Source organism: Rhagoletis zephyria, unplaced genomic scaffold, assembly GCF_001687245.7.
Source record: "Rhagoletis zephyria isolate East Lansing unplaced genomic scaffold, Rhagoletis_zephyria_1.1 Rzeph_scaffold_00750, whole genome shotgun sequence".
Lineage (NCBI taxonomy): Eukaryota > Metazoa > Arthropoda > Insecta > Diptera > Tephritidae > Rhagoletis > Rhagoletis zephyria.
Genome location: NW_016157834.1, coordinates 125,528 through 137,001, shown reverse-complemented (window position 1 = coordinate 137,001; position 11,474 = coordinate 125,528). Strand labels below are relative to the sequence as shown.

The 11,474-nt window shown below is 39.7% G+C and overlaps 1 protein-coding gene across 1 annotated transcript in view; it reads right to left on the bottom strand.

Annotated features, from left to right (window-relative positions):
- Positions 1 to 11,474, bottom strand: part of Jwa (PRA1 family protein Jwa) — a 97,146-nt gene that overhangs the window by 53,290 nt on the left and 32,382 nt on the right. The window lies entirely within an intron of this gene.

Sequence of the window (11,474 nt, the reverse complement as noted above, 5' to 3'; positions counted from 1 at the left end):
TGTACGAGCGACTGGAACGCGTCGAAAAAGGCTAACCAATTTGTAGGGTCTCCACTGAAAGTCGGCAGCTGTAACTTGGGCAGTTGAACTGGCGAGGACGTGAAACTTGTTGATGTGGAAGGGCGCGGTTGCTCAGGGCTTCCGATGAGGCGTTTAAAATTCGCCTTTGCTGTGATGTACCACTCTTCTGCCTGCGTGCGTGATTGCTCTTCAACCGGCGCACTTTCTTCGCCGCACAACAACTCTACTTCTTGTTGAGCGTCAGCGAATCTGACCCACTGCTCCTCGAGAAGCTGAAGATACGTTTCTACTGCTTCTTTGTCTAATGCCAACGCATCATTTTTGCTGATTACAACATATCGTTTGATTGCGTTTAATGCAGAATCACGCACCTTCACTTTGGATATGGCCTGATTGGGGTTATGTCACACACGTGTAAATGTTGTTACGAAATTTGCGCTTAAAATCGCACTTATGCAAGCGAGAGCGTGGAAATCAATTTATAAGCGTTTTTGCTCTTGGTTTTAAATGTTCTTAAGCCAGTACAAGCTTGTTAAAACGTATTTAAGGACCGTATTTTGACCCAAATTAATCAACGCGATCCCGGACGAAGGACCAATATGTTGCGTACAAAAGCGAAAAAGCGTATTATTACAAAAGTCCGATTGTACGCAAATAAATGCAGTTTACACGAAAGCGGGTGATATAAAAGCGGATTATATTAGATTTTAAAAGCGGTTTATTCAATTATACAGCGGGTTACAACGATAGATAAAAAGCGAATATTAACTAATGACATTTTCCTTTTCTACTATTTACATTCCATTTTCCCTTATTCCATTGGAATAACAAAGCAAAACAGAGTTGCCATATGGGCACGAACATTTCTGTTACTTTAACAATTCTGTTTTATTAATAAAAACACAAGTTTCATTGTTGGAATCAACGAATAAGTAATTTTATTTATAACTGGAATTTTTAATTCAAATCAAAGCATATGAAACAGGTATATAGTAGCATTAGATAGCACTAGTTTACAATAACCAATAACACTAGTTTACAAGAAAGCTGACCTCTAGCATCCTACCATAATCTTTTACGTAAATTTTCCCACTTAATCCACATGCAGTCAGCGTCAAAAGTATGAGTACCCAGACGTTTCTTTATTTATATTTTCCATACCAAATTATTCTTATTTTTTTATAAAAATATAGTTAGTTCAACAGCAAAAACCAGCAGAATCAATTTTTCCAATCTCATATATAACTCGGGAAAATTCAAGGCCTACCAAAAAATTGTCATAAAAATTTTCAACTTTTCAATTCCATTTCTTAGAAAAATTCTGTGTATGCAGTTTTGTAGCCCATTCAATTCTAGTATAACAAGGTTCAAGTCTATAAAAATTACCGTTGATTTTTGAGAATTTTTTTTCGAGGGTGTTGCACATTTTCTTCCATATAAAAACATGAAGCGTTATATGGAAGAAAATGCGAGACACCTTTGACAAAAAATTTTCAAAAATTAATGGTAATTTTTAGAGACTTAAAAGTTGCGCCCTATTATATTAAAGTGTAATGAGCTACAAAACTGCATACCCAGAATTTTTCTAAAAAATGGAATCGAAAAGTTGATAATTTTTATGACACATTTTTGGTTTTAGTTTTCCCCGAGTTATATATAAAATTTAAAAAATCGGTTCTGCTGGTTTTTGGTGTAAAATGAATTATATTTTTATAACAAAATGAAAACAAAAATGGTATGGAAAATATAAATGAAGAAAATCGTCAAAACATCAGGGTATTGATATTTTTGACCCTGACTGTATATCGTCAGATATAAAGAAAGTTTTCGAAATATTCCATTTCGGCTTTTTTAAATCTGGAAAAATTTCACTCAAGTACAAATTTTTGGACATACGGATTTTTTTTGGATGTAAAGGCATGATATTTTATAAATACATTAAGACAGCTTATCTAAATTGAATAATACATAAATGTGAAAATTAAAGGCACTTGGGTAAAAATACATACAAAAGGCTTTCATAAAAATCTTAATGTCTTAATGTATTTATAAAATAACATGCCTTTACATCCAGGAAAAAATAAAGTTATCAAGCTCTTTTATGATAATATTTTTAATAATATTAATTCAAAGAAACTCAAGATTTTTTTTTTGTAAAATTTTTTTATACATTATGTGACCAATTTAGTCTACCTTCATTGTTAAAATATGTCATGAACTCCTGCCGAATAGCTTCTGCTTCTCCCCTTCGCGGATTGTATTGACTTGAAGCTGCAGTAACTCTCTCGGCTCTACCATTATTTACATTAGACAATGTACTATTTGAAGTTAAAAAATTGTGTAGAACGCAGCATGCGAAGTAACACTTTCTACTGTTTCGACTTTCAAATTCATCGGAGCGAGAAAGATGCGAAATCAGTTAGCCAAAATGCCAAACGCGTGCTCAACAACATGCCTGGCGCGTGAAAGTCGGGAATTGAAAACTTGCTTATCACGGCAGTTAGAGTGATAAGGGTACGGCTTCATTAAGTGCTTCTGCATGGGAAAAGCATCATCGCTAACAACAACGAACGGAAGACTCCGGTTATTACCGATGGTAGCATTCTTGGGTGTTCCTCTTTCTTCACGTAAAAATGTGGAGAGCTTGCTTTGCAAAAATACGCCCGCATCATTATTGCGCCCATTGCATCCGATGTCGACAAAAATGAATTTACAGTTCGCATCGACGAGCGCTAATAAAACAATGCTGTTCGTTCCTTTATAATTGTGGTAGAATGCTCCATCTTTGCGAAGTGGTCGGAAGGTGATGTGCTTGCCATCTAAAGCACCGATGCAATTTGGGAATGCCACTTAATAGCAAATTCGTACGCTATCGACTCCCGTTCAGAAGGACTGTTGGGAAACTAAGTATACAACAATGTATACAACAATTGATACTGCGCTACATGCCAAAATATTTATTTAAAATTGATACCTTCATATGTAAGCCTTTTAGTCTACACCAAATAGTCGCACACTGCCGGGTCTATGCCACATATTGCCGATTTTGATAATTTCGAATGAAAGCTTAAGCTTTGATATGTTTCTCCTGTATAAGTGATTCGCTTATATGGTTATTAAATACATACATTCTAAGGGATCATGATGCCATATTACAGCTTACCAGTGCACTATGGTCCCAATTTCGTTTTTTTTGGCATAAAGTCGTAGGAACAAGGTATCTAGCTGAAACTTCGCTCATATATTTCTCATACTATACTAATTTAACTGAAATATTTTTTTCCCGTAAATTGCCACGCCCACATCTTATATCCATTTTTTCATTTTTTTCAGAGGCAGTTCCATTATTTAGGGCATATCTCCAGTTACAAATAACCAATTCCTTCGTTTCATATATCGAATTAAAGGCAATTAAGTGATGGATAAATGTCTTAAAACTTTTTTAGCGTTTCGAAGTCCGTTTGAAAAGTACCAAATGCAAAAACTGTCTTCAAAGCAGTGTATTTTTCATTTATTAACTTATTTTAAATAAAGTTTACAAAAAAAAACCATAGTAACTAATTATTTTTTCTTTTTTGTTAACAAATGATAATACAGTTTGGCAAGGCTATAATCCATCTGACATGGTTATAACAAATTTAGGTCCAATTTTTTATTTCAGCAGGCTTATTTATTTATAAAAGTCTTGTAGGTTTAATCGCTCCAGTTATCGGCATCTAAATCAAAAAGAGTATATTTCAATATCCGTTTTCGGCTCGTCCGAGTATGTGCTATCTGATTCGTTTTCAGAATTCAAATCTTTTGGAGAGGACGACAGCTGATTGTATTTGTGGGTATGTAATTCACTAGGGGGTTCTAATAGCGCTATTACGTCATGAGGTAATTTCTCTCGTTTTTGCAATTTCTGTCTAACAGACAAGCACAAGGAAGACAAAAGTGGATCCGAAGAGTCCATTGACCTATTAAAAACATCACACATGTTATTTTTTCTGTTGTTTTTTCTTGCGTGTGCGATTCTATCCTTCTTGTAATATTTATTTCTAGCTTCTGAAGCATTTTCGCCGAAACAGCCAATTGGAAGTACTGAATTTGAAATAATTTCTGAACCGTGCACTAAGACTTTGTGAACTGTTGCCGACATTGGGTACCAAAAATACCTCTCCATGTGTAATGAAGCCGCTTTTTTGCACAAGTGTTCANAACTTTATGAACTGTTGCCGACATTTTTCTTCTTCTTCTTATTTGGCGCTGTAACCGCCTAAGCGATTTTGGCCGAGTCCAAAACAGCACGCCAGTCATTTCTCTTCTGTGCTAACTGACGCCAATTGAAAATGCCAAGTGAAGCCAAGTCCTTCTCCACCTGGTCTTTCCAACGCAGAGGAGGCCTTCCTCTTCCTCTGTTACCAGCATCGCGGCCCGCGTTGAATATTTTCAGAGCAGGAGCGTTTCTGTCCATCCGAACGACATGGCCAAGCCAGCGGAGCCGCTGAATTTTAATTCGCTGCACTATGTCTATATCGTTGTAAAGCTCATACAGCTCATCGTTAAATCGTCTGCGATATTCGCCATCACCAACGCGTAAAGGTCCGTAAATCTTTCGCAGAATCTTTCTCTCGAAAACTCCAAGAGCCGCCTCATCAGATGCTTTCATTGTCCATGCTTCCGCGCCATACACCAGCACAGGCATGATGAGTGACTTATAGAGTGTGATCTTTGTACGACGAGAGAGGACTTTACTTCTCAATTGCCTACTCAGCCCAAAGTAGCACTTGTTGGCAAGAGTGATTCTCCGTTGGATTTCAAGGCTGACATTATTATTGGTGTTAATGCTGGTTCCCAAATAAACGAAGTCGTCTACTTTTTCAAACTTGTAACTGTCAACAGTGACGTGGGTGCCAAGACGCGTATGCTCTGACTGTTTGTGTGCTGACAGGAGATACTTCGTTTTGTCCTCGTTCACCACCAGACCCATTCGCTTTGCTTCTCTATCCAATCCCGAGAAGGCAGAACAGACGTAGCCCTTGTTTTTACCGATAATATCGATGTCGTCGGCATACGCCAGCAATTGTACGCTCTTATAAAGTATTGTGCCTGAGCGGTTCAGTTCTGCGGCTCCTATTATCTTCTCCAACATAAGATTAAAGAAATCACACGAAAGGGAGTCCCCTTGTCTGAAACCTCGTTTGGTATCAAACGGCTCGGAGAGGTCCTTCCCTATTCTGACGGAGCTGGTGGTATTGCTCAACGTCATTTTACACAGCCGTATTAGTTTCGCGTTTACACTTGTTTTTGTTTACAGCTTTTCCACACAACAGTTATTGTTAAAAGAAACAATTTCAATACGTCCACTTTGACAGCTTATATTAGGTACAGTGTTGCCCCCTACACTTTTAAATTTTTTAATATGAGTTCCCTGACGCGTTTCTGTTAAGAATACGTACTTTTTTTTGTAAAAATCTATCAACAAGTTTCTTGACTTTATGCCAAAAAAAACGGAATTGGGACCATAGTGCAGTGGCAAGAAATCGCAACGTCAAACACAGCTTTTCTGCAGCCGTAATTGCATCTCTCATTTGAGTATCTTGCTTCACCAAATCTTGCTCTATGTATGAAAGCAGAAGATTAAACTGCGATTCGGTCATCCGCAAATAGTTTTTGTAGCCCTCTTTGTCATGGAGTAATAGATCTTTTGTTAAAAATACGAAAGACCCATTCTCAGCTTTTTTTCCCTCCATACCTTTACCCACATCGCCTTTCGTTTCTTTGGTACTGGCGTAGATATTATTTTTTGGCACATACCAACTAGTCCTGCAAAAGAACTTCCTATTTAGTAATTAATTTAATGACTAAAATCCTATGTAGAACCTGTTAGGACATCAGCCTTATCGCTATCTTCCGAATCCATTTCTACGGCTTCCGCAACGTACTCAAAAACGTTTTTCAGTAAATCGACTTTTTGGTGGTATTCCATCTTTACTGAAATATTAGTGATGTACATACAGTTGTCCACAAAATAATAGGAGTGCGATATTTTGACCAGTTTTGGCTATTTGTCTTTTGTTTATTTAATGTTTATTATTTTTTTATAAAAGCCTAGCTGGCTATACAACAAACACCATATAAATTCAGATTTTAAACTTTGTATAAAAATTATAAAAATTTTGCAATTTTTCACCCAAATTTCAAACTTTTTAATCAGAATCTTTAGAAAAAATTCTGGTATGCAGTTTTGTAGCACATTCAATTCTAGTCTGAAGAAGTGCAAGTTTCAAGCGGCTAAAAAATTCCGTTGATTTTTGGCAATTTTTTTGCTGGCAGTGTCCTCCATATAAAAGAAAATTGTCGACATACTTTGTATGGAAAAAACGTGAAACACCTTTAACCAAAAAAATTCTCAAAAATCAACGGAATTTTTTAGCCGCTTGAAACTTGCACTTCTTCAGACTAGAATTGAATGTGCTACAAAACTGCATACCAGAATTTTTTCTAAAGATTCTGATTAAAAAGTTTGAAATTTGGGTGAAAAATTGCAAAATTTTTATAATTTTTATACAAAGTTTAAAATCTGAATTTATATGGTGTTTGTTGTATAGCCAGCTAGGCTTTTATAAAAAAATAAGAGACATTAAATAAACAAAAGACAAATAGCAAAAACTGGTCAAAATATCGCACTCCTATTATTTTGTGGACAACTGTATGTATATGCATATGTTAATTTACGTAAAAGATAGCATACAAATATTTTCATTTAACTTTTTTGGTTAAATTCCACGCTTTGTATTGATTTAGGATGAAATCAATTAAGAAAAGAAATGAAGAGAAACGTCAAACTAATTTGCAGCCAACTTAACGATATTGAGAAGAACGAGAGCACAAAGCGTGTTGCCCGAGCACGAGCAACTCGGTGCCCCTCTCCTTTCCTCGTCACGCTCTCTCCTACAAACGTCGAGTTGCGGCAACAAAAATCGCCGTGTGTAAATGAGCACTCAGAGAGCGTAGAACACAAAGAAAATTCAAGACTAGCATGGACATCCACCTTGTCGTCGGTAATGCAGTCACCGTATTAATTGAAATAAGTTCATATTCAATTTCAATTGGATTCCTATCTGAATTAGTATGGTGTATGCATTACCGATGAAAAGGTATATGTCCATGCTAGTTTCGCTCTCTGAGTTTTGGTCAGTGTTGTCGTCGAATATTCCCTTGATCCGAGTTAAGTTGGGGAATTAACTGTAGGACTTAATCCGCATCAACTGCAGTTAATTCCCGAGATAAATCCGAATTAACGAGTTCATCCGGATCAACGCTGTCGTCTGTTTATGCTTTAACCCTCTCCACTACAAAATCCTCTGCGACGTTATTTATCACCTGGACGCTAGGTATTCACGTCGATGGCATACCAATTCCGACGGTGAATAATCCTAAAATACTCGGAGTAACATTCGACAGTCTGCTCTACTTCTCTGCGCACACAACCGCAATTGTCAACAAGGTACAGAGCCGCAACATGGTCCTCACGTCGCTAGCCGGCAGTAAATGGGGCAAAGACAAAGAAACGTTGTTGGCAACATACAAGGCGATTAGCCGGCCGGTTCTAAATTACTCAGCACCAGTGTGGTCGCGGGGCACAAAACACCGCACTACGGACAGCGACATTCTGAATTGCGCTCTGGTTACTGCAGCAGGTTGAACTCATACCTGAGCAGAATAAACGAGATGTTCCAAATGAATGCTCGGCGTGCGGAGAGACGCCCCATGACTCACAGCATCTCTACTGATGCCCCTGTCCCTTTGGACAGACCCCATCGAGGCTGCACGCTTCCTGGGGTTACCGCTAGTAGAGCTTGACGACAACAATTGAGAAACTAACCGATCTGGGCGACGTTGTTGTAGCCACTACAACAACAACAACAACAAGGAATAACAGTGGAGGAAAAATTGCCGAAGGCAAATTTGCCTTAGTATCGGGTTTCGATACAAGTAGTTGATTTTCGATACCTACTCAGTACTTGGTTCAAAGGCATGATTCAATAATACAAGGTTGGATAACCTGGCAGTTGTCTCTAAAATACAAAGATAAATATTGTGTTCGTATAAAAAGTTCAGCAGGCAACACTGCCGATACTTTCATCGATTATTTTGTGGAAATTAATTTTTTATGCCAAAACAATCTAAAATAATGGAAATATTTTGAATTAAAACAATAATTTACCTATGAATTTCTTTGCAGAGTCTCAGAGTTATTCACAATTCGTATTAAAGAACTAGAGTTTTACAACATGACGGAGTCGACGTTCCACCGCCTGACTATGAAGAGGTACGTATAGCAATAACGCGGCTGAAAAACAACAAAGCTGCTGGAGCCGACAGCCTGCCAGCTGAGCTATTCAAGTACGGTACGGTACGAGGAGTTGATAAGGTGCATGCATCAACTCTTGTGCAGAATATGGTCAGATGAACGCATGCCCGACGACTGGAATTTAAGTGTGCTCTGCCCAGTCCACAAGAAAAGTGACCCCGCCATTCGCGCCAACTACCGCGGGATAAGCGTTTTAAGCATAGGTTGCAAGGTCTTATCGAGCGTATTGTGTGAAAGACTGAAGCTCAACGTCAATGAACTGATTCGGCGTTACCAGTGTGGCTTTAGACCTGGCAAATCCCCCATAGACCAGGTATTCACAATATGCTAAATCTTGGAAAAGACCCGCGAGAAAAGGATCGACACTCACCACCTATTTGTCGACTTTAAAGCCGCTTTTGACAGCACTAAAAGGAGTTGCCTATACGCCGCTATGACTGAATTTGGCATCCCTTCAAAACTCATATGACTGTGTAAAATGACGTTGAGCAATACCACCAGCTCTGTCAGAATTGGGGAAAGACCTCTCCGAGCCGTTCACCACAAAACGGGGTTTCAGACAGGGCGACTCCCTTTCATGTGACTTCTTTAATCTGATGTTGGAGAAGATAATAAGAGCTGCAGAACTGAACCGCTCAGGAACAATNGAACTGAAGCGCTCAGGAACAATTTACTACAAGAGCGTGCAATTAATAAGAGCTGCAGAACTGAAGCGCTCAGGAACAATTTACTACAAAAAGCGTGCAATTGCTGGCTTATGCCGATGACATCGACATCATCGGTAACAAAAACCGCGAACTCTGTTCCGCCTTTTCCCCAAGTTGGATAGGGAAGCAAAGCGAATGGGTCTGGTGGTAGACGAGGACAAGACGAAGTATCTCCCGTCATCAAACAAACAGCCAGCATATTCGCGCCTTGGCACCCACGTCACTGTTGACAGTTACAATTTCGAGAAATTTAGAGAATTTCGTTTACTTGGGAACCAGCATTAACACCGATAATAATGTCAACATTGAAATCCAACGCAGAATCACTCTTGCCAACAAGTGCTACTTTGGACTGAGTAGGCAATTCTATTAATAGTAAAGCAATGCCATGTCATATAGGGTATATATGCTATAAACGGTACTATGTATTCGCATTACTGGAGTATGAATTCTAATAAACCAGAACAGTTAGTTCACTATTTTGTCTCAAGCAGAGCAGTCGTGTTTTACTTTTTAGTCTTGTTTTCTTAGCTTTCGTGTGTGCTAGCAACAGGTTATGGGCCTTTGCGTTAAAAGAAATAAGGACAAAGTAAATTCGACCACGCTTTAAAAATTCGCATATTTAAAGATGAGCAATAGTGATCTCGATAAAATATTTCGTTTGAAAGACGAAAAAGATTGGGTTTTGTGGAAATTTCAAATCACAATTGTCTTGAAATTTCATGAAGTGTATGAGTACGTCATGGGCGAGCAAAAGCCACCGGCAGCATCTAATTCCGAACTGCAGTCAAAACTTGCATTTTTCAACAAATGCGAAATAAAGGCAGAGCGAGCGATATCCTCGACAATTGTCACAGAAGCTTTATTGCATATCGTGAATTGCAAAACAGCAGCAGAAATGTGGGCAAAATTGAAAAGTGTTTACGAACAAAAATCGGAGACAAGCATTCACTTTTTGTACCAAAAGTTTTATGACATGCAGAGAAGATATCCGACAAGAACTTGATGACGAAAGTGTTAAATTCGCTCCCATCGTCGTTGAATCATTTCCATAGTGCGTGGCAGGCGACAGAGGATGGGAAGAAGACAATTAATGAACTTTGTGCACGATTACAAATCGAAGAGTCGCGAATGACTGCAAATGAAAGAGAAACCACTGATAGTCCATTTATAGCAAAAAGTGTTTTTAAAAAGAACCAAAAGACTGAAAAAACGGGTAAACGTGGTAACTGTTTTAAGTGCGGTTCTGATTCCCATTGGCGAAAAGACTGTCCGAATACGAAAGAGAAATACAAGAAATCAGAAGCGCTGATTTGTAGTGCATTCATTTCCAGTAAAGAAAGAGATGCATGGTATTCAGACAGTGCTGCTACAGAACATATGTCAGGTTGTTGTTGTTGTTGTAGCGGCTACAACAACCCCGCCCAGATCGGTTGGTATCTCAGTCGTTGTCGTCAAGTTCCACTAACGGCAACCCTAGGAAGCGTGCAGCTTCTGCGGGGTTTGCCCATAGGGACAAGGCCGTTAGGGATGTCGGGTTTTCCGGGCATGCGAAGAGATGCTTCGAGTCATGTGGGGTCTCTCCGCATGCCGGACATTCGTTCGGCACATCCTCATTCAGCCTACTCAAGTAGGAGTTTAACCTGCTGCAGTAGCCGGAGCGAAGTTGTGCGAGTGTTGTGCGTGTCTCCCGAGGCAGATGAAGCTCCGTCTCGTCTATGTCCGGGGGTGGTATGCCTAGAACGGCATTCACAGGTCTAGAGTCTACATAACTCGAGACTGAGTCCCTGTGAATGCCGTTCAGGGCCTGTCTGTAAGCTGTCGGGTCCAGAGGTTGTTTAATGAACCTCTGGACTTCGTCCGTTAGTTCATATAGATGCCTCCTGACGTGCCTAGGCGAGGGCTCCTCTGCAAGCAGCTGTCTGCTTGGGTGGCCACTTCTGTGGCTCCCAATCAGGAACTGCTTGCAGAGCATTATATTATGCTCCTTTACAGGGAGCATTTGCGCCTCGCCGTGCAGGTGGTGTTCAGGCGACATCAAGAGGCATCCCGTCGCTGTCCTGAGTGCGGTGTTCTGTACAGTCTGTAGCTTCGTCCACTGCGTCCTACTAGTCCCTGGCGACCACACTGGCGCTGCGTAGTTCAAAACCGGCCGGCCTATTGCCTTGTATGTTGCCAGCAACGTTTCTTTGTCTTTGCCCCAAGTACTGCCGGCTAGCGACTTGAGGACCTTGTTGCGGCTCTGTACTTTATTGACAATAGCGGTTGAGTGCGCAGAGAAGGAGAGCAGGCTGTCGAATGTTACTCCGAGTATTTTGGGGTTATTCACCGTCGGAATTGGTGTGTCATCGACGTGAATCCCCAGCGGTAGCCTGACCTCCTTCGTC